The sequence below is a fragment of the Vicia villosa genome, linkage group LG3 (genome assembly GCF_029867415.1).
Source record: "Vicia villosa cultivar HV-30 ecotype Madison, WI linkage group LG3, Vvil1.0, whole genome shotgun sequence".
NCBI classification, from domain to species: Eukaryota; Viridiplantae; Streptophyta; class Magnoliopsida; order Fabales; family Fabaceae; genus Vicia; species Vicia villosa.
This window is the reverse complement of record NC_081182.1, coordinates 160,330,880-160,346,579: the sequence shown is the minus strand read 5'-3', so window position 1 is coordinate 160,346,579 and position 15,700 is coordinate 160,330,880.

Sequence of the window (15,700 nt, the reverse complement as noted above, 5' to 3'; positions counted from 1 at the left end):
ATGTTACATTTCATTGTGTCGCATAAATTGCATTTTCGGTGACGGCCTGGATTTGGCGAAACAATGACGAAGGCTTATGCCTGTTGGAATGCCTCTAATAATTGGTAATTGGCGATGGAGGCTGAAGCCCTGGATACCACATGCATTTGCACTTATCGAGTCTCATTTCATTTTGTATGCTTATAAAATTGTGTGACTTTGAATGCGAATTAAATTGTTTTGGTTGAAATAGCGAGGTGAATTGAACGGTAAGAATTATACAGCGAAGTGATATTTTATGACTTATAACCTGAATATATTGTTTATCATAACTTTATTTATATGGTTTGATATCTCACTCTTTCTTTTGTTTCGCCATTGCCTTTATACTGGTAACGTGCAGGTGATAGCTGAGAGTGAAGATTTAGTTGTGAGTATTAGGAGTGAATTAATGGTATTTTCGTGTGTTAGCATAACTCTTTTATGTTCTAAACTTAAGCAAATTCTGATAGTTTCATGGGTTTTCCAGTAAGAATTGAACTTTATAAGTTTAGTTCAAGTTGTGAAGCAAATCGAATCACTTGGGGTACTATTAATGCAGGTTTGGAGCTGAAAAGTAGACTTACAAGAGTGTGAAGAGGAAATGAAGCTGGAAGAATCAGAAGCAAGATAAAAAGGCAAGATAAAGCAAGGCGCTCCGCGGGAAGTTGGAGACGCGCCGCGCCAAACCCTCTGTCTTGAGGCCGCGCCGCGGTACTTCGAGCCTCTCCGCGGACACGGCGTATCAGGAAGTTTTATTATAAAAAGAAGCCCTTGTCGTCATAAGTGGTGTTTTGGTGAACCAAATTAAGAGAGAAATCTGATTCTAAAGCAGAGAGCAACAATTGAAGGTGGATTCTATCCCTATTGAAGAAATTCTTTTGATCAAGATAAATACTTCCATTAAACCTTGTGTGTTCGTCATATCTATGGAAAGCTAATCCTCTTGTGTTGAGTTTAAGGTAGTATTTAACCTCATGCAATACCATTTATTAATTCTTGTAAACAATTGTTTGAATTTATTATCAATAAGAAACCTTGTTTTTATGATAAATTATTGTTGAATCTTTTATCGAAAGAAAAGGTTCAAACTTTTGCCCTAGGTTACTATATTGATTCATTCATAATTTGCAGAGATGAAATTATGAATGAGTTTTCATAATTATCATGCTTTATTACTCTTATTGATATTGATATTCTGAGAGATCGAATATCATAACGGTGAAAGATTATCTAACTTGATCATTAGACATGAGCTCAATTTTGAGGATAAGTGAAGATAATAATTCAAACGATGGTTCACTTATAATTTAATTAATAAATTGCACAGGAATAGGTTGATGAACCCTAAAGCTCAACATATTTCTTTCATTGTTAACCAATTCTCCGCATTCTAGTTTTAATAATAGTTTAGGTTTAAAAGTAAATTTAGAATAATACAACAAAACCAACTATTTTTACTCACTCAAAATAATCTGACTATAGAACGACAGTGATATTAAACCAATTCTTGTGGATACGATATATAGAAAATTTTTACCCAAAAATACTTTCAACAAACTGGCGTCGTTGTCAAGGATTAGTGTCAATATTGCACGCATTGCAATAGTCTCATAATTTTGACTTTTCATGTACTTTAGTGTAATCTTGTTGTTTTACTTGTTTGTTAGTTTTGCAGAATTCAGTGTATGCGCTGCAAAGTTCCCAACGATCAACTTCTTTTTGATCTAGAGATTGAAATAACATTTAGGAAACTCAATAGTAAAGCATGGAAGAGAGCAAAGATAGCAAAGGCACGAGACAGAGAAATCCCAACATCATCACAAGATCTAGAAACAATTGACGAGTCGGCAGACGGATTATTCCTTGACGAGATCTTTATGGAAGACAAGGTAGAAGTCATCATATAACCCACGGTTGTCACGATGGCCGCTACCGCTCCATGTGCAAATAGTCCAAGATTGAATCCTCAGTTCGCCAGAACTGCCACCAACGAGAGGACGTCTGAATTAAAAACAGGTATTCTACAGTTGATTTGTGCTAGTCCATTCGCTGGATTGGATCATGAAGACCCATATACTAATCTCACTCGATTATATGAGTTAGCGGGTACTACGGGGGTTGCTCAAGCTGATGAAGAAACATTATTTAAGAGATTGTTCCCACACTCTTTGCTATCTAAAGCAAAGGATTGGTATCTTGATCAACCCGAGGCTATTATGACTGATTGGAATACCTTGGAAGAAAAATTCTTGGAAAGATTTTACTCTAAAAATCGATTCTTTGATGCAAAAACAGCCATTGTGGTATTTTCTCAAGGTAGCAGTGAATCATTGAATGAAGCTTGGGAGAGATACAAGGCTATGCTGAGGAAGTGCAAAGGACATGGTTTTGCAGAGGTTGATCAAATTCACATGTTCCTAAATGGTCTCACTCCAGTTAATAAAACACTTTTGGATGCCACAGCTGGTGGTTCTCTTATGTCTAAGACACCCATTTAAGCTACTCAAATTATTGAGCGCATGGCTTTAAACGACCGCCAAGGTAATCATGACCGCACCACCAGGGACAAGAAACCAGGAATCTTAGAGTTGAATAATAGTGATGCTATTCTCGCACTAAATAAACTATTGACATCACAAGTGGAACTTTTGACTCAACAAATGTCTAAGCTACCACAACAACTCAAGGAGCTAAATGGAGTTTCTAATAGTTATCAAGTAGCATGTTGTGAGTTATGCAAATGTGAGCATCAAACTAGATTTTTCCCACCGGTTATGGAAGAAGAAGTTAATTATATGAACAATAATCAGGGTCAAAGGCATAATCAATATCAGAATCCTTCACCATATTAGCAAAGGAATAATAACCAAGGTTATCAACAAAGATCCAACAACCAAGGTTATCAACAAAATTCCTTTCAACCTTACACTCAACCGCAACAATAACAGCAAGGGGGAACGTCTAATTCATGCAAATGTCAATGGCCAATCAGAAAAATCAAGAAGCGGCCATAAAAAATCTCAAAACTCAAGTGGGCCAACTTTCCAAGCAAATTGCGGTAAACCAATCAAGTTCATCTTTTTCTGCAAATACTGAAGCAAATCCTAAAGAACATTGCAAAGCAGTGGTGATTAGGACTAGACCTAAGGGAAGTAATGGAGAAATTGAAGAAGATAAGGGTAATGATGAAATAGAGGTTGTAGTTGAAAATCAAAGGGAGGGAAGTAAAGAAGATGAAATTATTGCAGAAGAAGTAAAAAAAGAGACGACGAAGAAAAAAAGTGAGAAAGTGGAGAAAAGGAACAATGGGAGGAGAAAAAGTGCCAAGGAAAAGATGGCGAATAATGTGATTCCAAGTCAAAATCTCCCTTATCCCCATGCTCCGTCAACAAAGGAAAATGCAAGGTGCTACGCTCGATTTATGGACATATTTAAACAACTTCATATAAATATTCCATTTGCCAAAGCATTGGAGCAAATGCCCAAGTAGGCTAAATTCATGAAGAATATTCTCACAAAGAAAAAGAGGTACACAGATGAAGAGACAATTTTGCTTGATACCCGTTTTAATGCCGTAATAAAAAAAACTACCCCAAGAAAGGAATCTGATCCAGAACGAGTTACCCTGGCGGTAACGATTGGAGGTAACTACACTGGTAATGGGTTGATTAATTTGGGGTCTAGCATCAATTTAAACCCTTTATACATTGTCAAAATATTGGGGAATATTGTGATGAAGCCTACTAGGATGACTTTGTAACTAGCCGATAAGTTTATCACTTCACCGTATTGAGTTGCTCGGTACATGCTAGTAAAGGCAGGCAAATTCTTGTTTCCGGTGGACTTTGTGGTAGTTGACATGGAGGAGGATCGGGATGTACCATTAATTCTTGGAAGAACATTCATGAAGACCGCTGAATGATGATTGATATTAATGACGGGCTTATGAAAGTAAGGGTGCAAGATGAAAAGGTAACGTTTAATATTTTTGAAGCCATGAAGCACCCTAAGGACAAGCATGACATTTTCTGAATCGATTCCACCGAGGAGGAAATCATGGAGGTGGCAAATCTAGTTCACAAAGACAAGGTGAAGGCATATCATGATATAAACGTCCGCCACAAAGACTTTCAAGTTGGACAAATGGTGCTCTTGTGTAATTCAAGACTCAAGTTATTTCCGAGTAAGTTTAAGTCAAAGTGGTGGGGACCCTATGTGGTAAAATAGGTGTGCAATTATGGAGCCATTATGGTGGAGGATCTTAAGACTAATGAAAGTTGGACCGTTAATGGAAAACAATTAAAGGTTTATCTCGAGGGGAGGTTGAAAGAGAGGTGTGCACACTCTCACTTTTGACCCCTTGAAAGTGTCGACCGTCGAGCTTGAACGACGTTAAACAAAGCGCTTGTTGGGAGGCAACCCAACACCGTAAGTTTTTCTTTTATTGCTTTGCATTTATATCATCATCAGTTAAAAATAATTGGTAGAGGAAGTCTGAACCAGATACGAATGAGGGGGTGTATAACCCCAGTTTTTTTTTAAAAATTTCAAATTTTCGCGAAGTCGTGTCGCGGAGGTATGTGGTTGCGCCGCGGAGCCCAAACAGTAGGTTTGGCGCGGCGCAGGAGCTAGTAGTCGCGTCGCGGTGACGCGAAAAATTCTGTTTTTTAAAAAAATACCCAAAACTCCCTCATTAGTGTTTCATTTCAACAAACTTCCTTCTTTTATCCTCTCACACCAATAGGAATTTGTCTGCGACTCCTGAGGAACGGACTTCCCCAGCCCGGGAAGGTTATTCCATTTACTATGGTTAGCCGAAGTCCAAACCTTTTCCTGTGCGGGGGGGGGGGGGAGGTGCAGATGCAGATGATATGGACGGATGGATAGTTTTAATTGACTAATGATATTTTGAGTTTTTATCTTGTGTTGTGTTATTCGTATTTCAGTTTCAAAGTTTTATTTTCCCCAATTTGGAATGAGTAGTACCTAGAACACAAAGAAAAGCTCAAGTGGAGCAATGAGAGTATCAACAATGGAGCAACATGCATTTGAATGGTAATGATAGATATTTTTTTTTTGAAAAGCGACAAAATAGGTAAAATTATTTCATTCCCAAACTCTTGATATGAATATGAAACTTAAGTTGCTAGTAAATTCCATTGGAAGTTTCTTTATGGTACATATTAATTGTTGGATCAGTTAGCCTTTAACCATTGTGAGGAAAGCCTTCCACCGTTTACAAAATGCAAGAGACCAACAATCTTTTTACCATTTTTGTATCATGCTAAACCATATGTGTGCATTATCTTGTGAAAATCTGTTAAAGTGACTAAGGCAATTGTTTCAAATTGAGAGTTGCTTAGCCCAATAAGTTCTTAATTTTCTTTGGGGAGAATGCGATCCTTTGCAAACCGTTCTTTTACCTACAGGTTTCGAGAAGGACATGGCAGCCATCCCACAATCTGGGTGGTCTACCTATAGAAACCCTAATGACTACATCTTTTCTGTTTTCGGTTTTCTATATATTTTATAACTAGGATACAAAGGTTTCTATTTATAACCTATTCCTAATTGGGTTTGGGCTTACAAATCGCAGCACTCCTTGCTGTTACAAATCTACATATATCTTCTACTACAATCAAGGTCTTTTAATCATAAGTTTTCTAATTTATCTCCTAAATTAGAAACTGTTGAATCTTCAATCTTCTGATCTGATTCTTCAATATTCTGACTTGATTCTTTTGACCTTTAAATTTGTGCCACATAGGATTACATAATATTCACAGAATATTCTGTATCTGTTGAGAATTAAACTGAATCTTCATTCCAGTTCTGCAGGCGTCATGTCATGGTTGAAGTCATGACATTCCATACAACTTGCTTGTACCTATTTTGTTCTTTTATATTTGCAAGATTACACATTGTATTATATTTTTGCTGCTATTATGTTTTAGCCAAACATAGATGCCAATCAGCTAATAAAAGCACCAACAATCTCCACCTTTGGCATATTTTGGCTAAAACTATACATTCATTAAAAATGCAGCAAAACATAAATGCTTCAACTTTCAAGACAACAAGGAAGAACATAATTTTAATTCTCTATTCTTCAGGTCTTGAACCATATCATAACATCTTCAATATGCTAATCCTTTATTTCTTTTTACAGTAGAAAAATCAGAAGATGATATTCCTCTCCCCCTTTTTAGACATAATATGACAAAGAATTGTCCGATGTCATAATATGCAGTGGAACACTTTCATGCAACACTGATGTACATGAGGAAAATGATGGGAGAAGGCCTTTGTCCCTGAGGACCACTGGTGGCATAAGAGAACCTTTACTCAGTCTTGAACTAGAAACCAAATCCTAGCTTAGAGCCTGAGAGAGGACTTGAGTGAAAACTGCCCACCAGTCCTAGTAACTCAGAACACAAACCACAATTGTGTTTATAACTCAGATCATAAATCACAACGAAAATGGTTCCTATACTGAAGGCTGTATATGATGGAACATCTTTGTTGCTATTGCAGAAAAACCCATGGTAGAGACAACCAACATCCCTAGCCCGTGTTTTTCTTTTTCTGGACAGGTTTTGGTAAAGCAACCCATTACAATACCAAACCCAGACACGACTCATAAGGACACACACGAATGACATCTTGAGAGAGTTTGATTTCTATAATCTGTGGAGACGCCATTATATAGCCATTGGAGATTATAGGAAATAACGATGGTCCTTGGTATTGTTCAACGGTCAAACGGTTAATTAGGAAACAGTTCCAAAAGCAATTACTCTTTCCAAAGCAATTTTTGACTGTTTTTCTGATAGGAGTTATCTTGAAATACCAGTGCATGCATAGTCATTGATTGTACTTTACACCGACCACTGATGTGTAGATAAACTTCGAGACAGATTTCCTTGCTTGACTTAGAAGATTCAATGTCTTTAAACATGTCATGACATCCTGTCAGACATTGTCACTTTTCTTCCCTTTAAGCACATAGCTCAAGATTCTTCAAAATATTCAGGTAAAGCATCCTATGAACCAAGTAATAGACTCCCCACTTACTCTTCTGACTCACTAGTCATAGACATAGACTTCTGTTGTTCTGAACACCTTGAGACTGTTTAACGTAACCGTGAAGAATCTCTCAACACTTGTAGACATACAGCTACCTCATCAGTGTAGAGAAATAATTGTGGATTCTAGTTGCACATGGTTAGATTCAACCATTCACAGATAATTGACAATAATGTCACATTTTCTTCATGATGTTAAAGTATTTTTGACCAAGATCCCTATCTGAGATAGTCTGGGCTTCTTCAAGGAATAAACTTGTAATGATGAATGGAAAATATAAGACGCATCTTCATATCTTCAAGAGAGCACCCTCTGTTCAACTATCCTGCTGAACACACTCATTATGGCAATATTGCTCCTTTACATTAAATACTCACACCAGAAATTTGATGTTATGACATTGTGTCTGTCATTAGTACTACCAGTATATTCCACAAGGTTCATATCTCTTTCTGCAACAGACCCTTGTCAACCAACTTATCTCCTCCATAAATGATCAACTGATGACCTCTTGACATTAGAAGCACACATAGAGAGGTTGCCACAATCTCAACATAAAGAACTGCCACTTCTTGTACTTTGTTGAGCATAACCTTACCATGTTTGTATCAGATCATGGTCTACTTAAGAAAATTTGAAATCCTTCTTGATATGATGTTTCTCAATCTTACACATTGATTAACATGCTCCTTTATTTTGAACAGAAAGAATCCTCCTTTATCTTCAGCTATGTTGATCAGATCATAGAACTTTTGTCTTCATAGTCATATTCACGAAGTGAAGTCTTCATTATGAAAGTAATTATGTATTGCCAGAACACATTACTAACATCCAGATCAGAACCTGCCCATTCTAATCCACATTATGTTTGAACTTCCACTTTAGACAATAATGTCGCTTTTTCAAACTTCGCATGCATATTCCTAGACATTCTTCCAGGATAATAGCACATTGTGATGTTGACATCACCCAAGACATAAGTTCTTCTGATATCCAAACTCAAACAAACTCTGACTATGGATAACACGTCTCTATAGAATGACTTGGAACACAAGAAACAATTTATGTTCACGATAAGAAACAAGACTCTACTCTTTACAAAACAACTGCAAAGAATGACCTCAGACTTAACAATGTCTGAACACTACCCTTAAACCCTATGATTGTCATAATTTGACAACCATAACCTAGACTCTAGACTTTCCTCATATCCGAAAGAAGAACATGAGAGACTCAAAAAAGACTCAAACAAAACAGAAAAGACTCTAGAAACCTGAGCAATTTAAACAACATACCTGGACTTTAACCAAAGTCTCGATCAAGAGATGTTATTTGGAGAGGAACTGCACCAGGTGGACTTGTGCATAGGTTGGAACATGCACTGAGTCAGAACAAGTGATACACAACATCAATACATGTCTTCAGATGATACTGCAGAGAATATTCCTTGCTGGTCTTTAAGAATAAACATGACTTGAGTTATGTTCTGACATCTTGTGTGACATTGTTTTTCTGGCTTACAGATTTGTCTTTGAAGGACTTTCCATTTGATTAAAAGCAGAATAACATTGCCTTTGCTGATCTTTGTACTTTCTTACTCCCCCTGAGATATACAAATTTAGGACATCTTTTATGTTCGTCCTTGAAGCTCCCTTCATTTGGAATTTGCCATAGTTTCCAAGTTTAGAAACCTCAGCTTACTTGCTACACAAGATTCAGATTCCCACACTCTACAACTTGAAGTAGAAGAAACTATGATTGTATAACCATAAATCAATCTTCAGCATACACGTCTGAGCTTTTCATACAGACATTGTAAATATCCAGCTCCCATCAAGATATTTAACAGAGTCAGTATGCTTCACCAGATATTCTTGCCACACTTCCTTAATTTGTGAAGATAATAGTGAACACGGACTTTTGGTTCACACTAGTCCTTGAATACATAACTAGAAGGACTTCTCATCTAATAGATACTAAGTCTCCCATCAAAGTACTTATTAGTTACTCAGTAAGATTTACTACTCACACTAGTTCATCCTGACTGATTTCTTCTGCTCAGTCTTGCATCCAAGTTCTATACCTAATAAGTACTAAGTCTCTCGTCAAAGTACTTACCAGTTATTTAGTTAGAATTTGCTACTCACACTAGGCCATTCCGACTGATTACCTCTTCACATTTATACTTTCTTCTCTTGGCAAATACAATACAAAGAAACTGAAGATCTTGAGATGATGTTGTGACATCTGATATGACATCATCCTTCATGGTTCTTGGTTAACATCTTTAACACCTAATTCATAACACTTGGGGTGGAAACAGAATAATGCAATTCTCAGCAATATCCAGACATATTATAATAGCCAACATCTCAATAAGCTTTTCTTCAGACTTCCATTCTGATTTTGAGATGATGGATGCTATAGTCTGTACCTATAGCGGAGATTCCCTCATTTAGGTTTCTAGAACATACTTAGTTATAGCATAACACTGAATTAGTCAGATTCTTCTGAGCCATCTAACTTCCTTGATTCCAAACAACACTACCCTTTCTGGATAACTACTAGGGCAGTAAACATTCTTGACCATATTTCACTGTGGTTGAGACACCGTATTCAGCTCCAACAACTGCTCTATGGTTATGAATGAAAATACACATATTTGGTTCCATTGATCAGAGGAAAATACCAGATGTAAGCTCTTCTTGATTTAAACATAAAGGATCAGAAGGGAATATCTTCATGAATATTCTTTGGTACTGAGCTTTTTACTTCTAACAGAATTGGAGTAGAAGCACATGTTAATCGTGTCCTGATCAACTTATAGTCAGATGTCTCCTCTTCCAGACCAGGAGTAGGTTCCAAACCAATGTTCTCACACTACATTATTTTAGCACCAGAACACCTGTTCTCCAGCTGGTAGCTGCATACCAGTTCTTAATGTCCTAACATCTGGTAGGAAATTTGTTCCTCCTTCTAGGAATACTCTAGCCTTGAAGTTTTTCAAGGTTCACACTTGCAGATGATTATGAATATCATTGATCAGTTGATATTCAACAGCTCTAATAAACCATGCCATTATGAGTGGACTTGAAAGATTTCTCAAGTAGCTTTTGACACTTTAATTATAGCTGTAAGGTTCTGCCATACATTCTGTTGAATATACATAACCCTAGAATCTTTCTTATATAATTGGGGTTGCACAGAGGCTATGCAGCGGGAAATAGCCATACTTCAATAGAATTCATACAATGCTTACTCCAGATATTAGTTGTAAGCATGACAACTAAGGATTGACTGCAACTCAACCCTGCACAATGCTTGCTTCTGCACCAAGCAATAGACTAGACCTAACCAACATCCTGACCTGATAAACTCACATAGGTTCAGAGGTTACCTTATCAATATCTTCACTCCCGCATGAAGGTTTTGATGCGTTTCTTCTCTATCAATAGATACTGGTTGAATTAGTTCAATTCAAATTCTTCACTCCCGCATGAAATCTTTGGATTTAGCACTCCTTTATTCCAGCATCACAGCTCTAGGTCAGGTTGGTCTAATCCTCCATATATAGGTCCATCCTCCACTTCAAGGGACCATACAATATGAACATTCCTTGTTCAACCAATCTTCTACCTTCACCACAACCAGAACGTATCCCTCATGGATCTCATCCAGAAACAGACAGGATGCCTGCTCTGATACCAATTGAAATTCTAGTATGACAAACTCAGGATGTCACTTACGATGTCAAGACATTTGATCTGTTATTAACTTAGCAAAGGCAAAACAGAAAGATCCCTAATTTTAGATTACCCCTAATACGGAGTCCATGAGTACCGGGATCATGTATGTTCAGTCAACATAACCAGATTGTAAACTTTATTTGTTCTGTAAAGGAACATCTACCTAAACCTGATGTTATACACGATATTATAACATCCATGACTGAACAGACAATACAATGCAGAAGACAAATAACACAGTTAATTGTTAACCCACTTCGGTTTAACTACCTACTCTGGGGGCTACAAGCCAGGAAGAAGATTTCATTATTAGTAGTACTATTTTATGTAAACAACCTCTGGTTTACAGATAAACAACCTTTGGTTTACCTAGTCACTACCCAATGTAACTTTTATCTTAAAACTCCATCTAAGACAAGAAAACCTCTGCTCACTCCCTAGTGATACCTAACTGTTATAATCCTGCAACAGCTATTTATACAATTAACAATAAACAGTAGCTTGATCTTTCTTCACAACTTCCATCAAGAATACAATAGTCAACTCTTACCTACAGGTTTCGAGTGAGAACAATAACTTCTCGTACCTACATGTTTCGAGAAGGACATGGCAGCCATCCCACAACCTAGGTGGTCTACCTTTAGAAACCCTAATGACTACATCTTTTCTGTTTTCAGTTTTCTATATATTTTATAACTAGGTTACAAAGGTTTCTATTTATAACATATTCCCAATTGGACTTGGGCTTACAAATCGCAGCACTCCTTGCTGTTACAAATCTGCAGATATCTTCTGCTACAATCAAGGTCTTTTAATCATAAGTTTCCTAATTTATCTTATAAATTAGAAACTGCTGAATCTTCAATCTTCTGATCTGATTCTTCAATATTTTGACTTAATTCTTTTGACCTTTAAATTTGCGCCACATAGGATTACATAATATTCACAGAATATTCTGTATTTGTTGAGAATTAAACTTAATCTTCATTCCAGTTCTGCAGGCGTAATGTCATGGTTGAAGTCATGACATTCCATACAACATCTTGCTTGTACCTGTTTTGTTCTTTTATATTTGCAAGATTACACATTGTATTATATTTTTGCTGCTATTATGTTTTAGCCAAACATAGATGCCAATCAGCCAATAAAAGCACCAACAATTCCTACCTAAGGTTCCTATATATTGAAACTCACCTTGAATAATAGATATTTAGAGGTTGCAAATTCTTCCATTGAGCTTCCAATTTGGCCAAGATTCTTCTTTCAACACTACCAAACCCGTAGCCCACTTCTACTCAAAATTCAGCAAGGATCATCAAACTTCAAACTCGTCTTTCTCCTACAATACAGAACCTATAAACGCGAAATCATATATCAAATTGAAGAGAATTTCGTGCAGATTCCAGAACTTAAAGAATTGCCTTAATCCAAGCTACGAGTAAAAAGTTATGGCTTGATGATTGAGGACTACTCAAGGAACTCGTATAACAAAAATCAGCTTCAGACCCCTAACTTCAAACACGATTTTCTCTCTGGTCCCAAACATGCAGAAGGCAAATATTATATGCAAATTGTAGAGAATTTCGTAAGCTTTCCTAAAAGTCCAAAATTGTTTCAATCGGAGTAACGAGCAGGGAGTTATTACCTTAGTAGTGCAGCTGCTCCATGAAACACGAAAATGTTGATGATGGTGATGAACATGAGCTTCTCCTTTCTCTCTCTTTCTCTTATGCTCTCCTTTATCTCTTCCTTGCATTAAATTATGATTTGTAACATAATAATTCCATAGAAGAAGTTTTATGTCCATGCAAAGGACAACTAAAGTCCATAATGCCCTCCAACTAGTTGGTATTTACCCATGTGCCATTTAGTTTATTTTAAATCAATTCCTTTGAATTCTAACCATTCCATTTAGTCCCTCTCAAAAACTCTTAACATAAATAAACATGTTTAGACAAATTTGGGAGATTTCACACAAACAAAAGCAACTTTACAAACACAGTATCACATTATATTCATCATATACCTTATTATAGAGATAGAACCTCACCCTTACCTTGGAATGAAGGTTGCTCTATAATTTTTCTTCGATCGCACCTAGCTTTGCCTCTTTTTTGATAACCTAAAACTCTTTCTGCTACTTCTAATTTTTCTTTTATTATAATTAACTAATATAATACTATTGTTACTCTATTATTCTTATTGGGCTTCATTTCTACACCTCCCCACTATTACTACTTCTAACCATTAAAAGCCCATATAATTAATCTAGTATTATTCTAATACTTATATTAATATTATTTCTAATAATACTAAATGATTTTCTTAGTAATTGACCGACTAATCAACTAAATAATCAACTTAGCAACACAACATAATCATACAACAACTTGTCAACAAATAATCCAAAATTAATTCAATTAAATAATTAATTAAATTACGGGCGTTACATTTAGTTTCATTTATTTTAAGTTTAATTCAAAATTATGCAAATGAACATTAAGAACCCTAAAACTGAAATTTTGATATGAAATCGTGTATGTGCATGGTTTTGTTCAATTGATTAAGGTTTAATGATTTATACACATGCAGAAAGATGATGGAAACTTGTTTGAACAGTTATGGTGCATGGATCATAGAGTTCAGAAAATAGACACTAACCTTCAAAGTTGAAATTGAAATCTTGATATGGATGTTCCAATTGCAAGATGATGATTTGGAAAGCTTCTAGATGATTATGGAAGGTGTTTGAAAGCTCCAATTGGAACGAACCTTCTGGATGGCTCTACCCGACCTCAACCATAGTAATCCTAGTTGAAAGTGAAGATGATTATTCTACATGATGTATGTGAAGTGTTTGGATGCATACTTTCAAAGGAGAAGCTCAAGTTTGAAGAATTCACTTCTTCACTCCATGAAACTTTGAAAAAATGAGAAAGGAGAGAAATTGGAGAAAACAAGTATTGAAGTTGTTTCGGGGTGATTTTGAATGATGGAGAGCTCTCTATTTATTGGCAAAGCTCATGAGATATTCTTGAAGGCAAATGAGTTTGAAGTTTGAATAACTTAGTGAGTAAGTTATGGAGAATATTCCATTTTTTCAATGATGAGTTTTTTGGCTTAGTTAGAACTCAATCCTCTTATTTCTCATTCTTCTAATTTCAAGTTGAATCCTAATAGAATGAATCAAAATTTTTGCATTTGGAGGTTTTTGTTGATGATTCACCATTTTCACAAAAATCTTCATTTTGTAATGATTACTTTTTCACATGCAAGTGAACTATTCATGTACTTGGTATTCCTTTGAAATGATTCAAAAATATTCCACTTGATCTTGGTTGATGACAACGCATAAACATGTGCTAAATTGAAGAAGAACTTGTGAAAATTGGTGAAATGCAAAACTAATTATGCTTGAAAACTAATTTATGAAGCTTTATTAAAAAATTCATAACTTTTTGCTCAAGTAAAATCAAAGAGTGTTCTAGGACCTTTTGGAAAGCTTGGATGATGTACTTCAACTTTCATATTCAAGGTTTGGATTAATTCATCTTGGATCACCATGAAAAGTGGACTTGAAGTTGGTAAGAAATTTGGTTAAAATGACTTAGAAAGTTTTTCTAAGTGTTTGGAAGAACTTTCATGAGCTCATAACTTAAAAAACATTCACTTTTGAGAAAATTTTCACCTTGATAAAAGTTGTAGATCTTGACTTTTTCTTCAAAATAAGCTTTGGAACAAAAAACTTGGCCAAGGGATGAAGAAGTTATGACCTTTCAAAATTTGAATGAAAAATATGTGATTCTTCATTAAAAAGTCAAAACCCTAAAAATGTTGACTTTTGATCCTTGATTTATTTTCTTGATTTATTTTGATCAAATGACTCTAATAACCATATATTCATGATTTTGATCCTTAGAAGTCCATGGTTGACCAATTTCCTAGAAAGTTAAAGGTGATATTGAACAGTTGACTTTTTTCAAATGAACTATAATCTTGTAAGTATAAGTTGAATTAGGCTCTTCAAATCAAATGAGTGATGTGAGTGGATTATGATGAGGTATTGAATATCTTGAACCATCATTTGAGTCATGGAAACATACTTTGTCAAAAAGTCAACCTCCTAGATGAATTAGGTCAAAAGCCCTAATTATGGACCCGATGAAATTGAAAGTTGTTGAATCTTGAGTTGAAGCACACCTGGACTTAGATATTTATGAGGGGGGTCATATGAGTGTTAGCTAAAGATTTCGACTAAGGAATTGTAATGCTTTGAAGTATTGGATTATAATAAAGAAATGGTTTTCGTAGAGCTATTTAGGGGTCTTTCTCTTTGGAAGAGATGTTATTCGACCAAGGATAATTTTTATAATCTTTTACAAGTATCCTTCGACGGAAGCGCTGGCATAGTCGAAATTCTGAAGCGGGAAGATTTGAAATTCAAATGGAACGGTTTTGTCTAGCGGACGCGTGGGAACATCTGAAGTGAAGTAAACGTTCGAAACGTCGAACGTGGCAGAGATCTATGTAGAGACTGTTAGGGTCGAAATAGTATAAATAGGAGTGCTATTGTTTAGATTGATATGTTCAAATCAATATACAGAAAATTCACAAAAATACTCGAAGTACCAACGTGAGAGAAAAGAGTCTTTGCTGAAACAATGTATGTGTGAAGAACATCATATTTACATTTCATGTTATTTGTTCAACGCAAAGTTATACTTAAAGTCGAAAGTTACGTTATTTATGCACTTACTTAATTTTGTTTTAAAGTCATTTACTTATTGCAATTTACATTAGAAAGTTGTATATACTCACAAACTAGAAAGATTATTGAATATGAATCA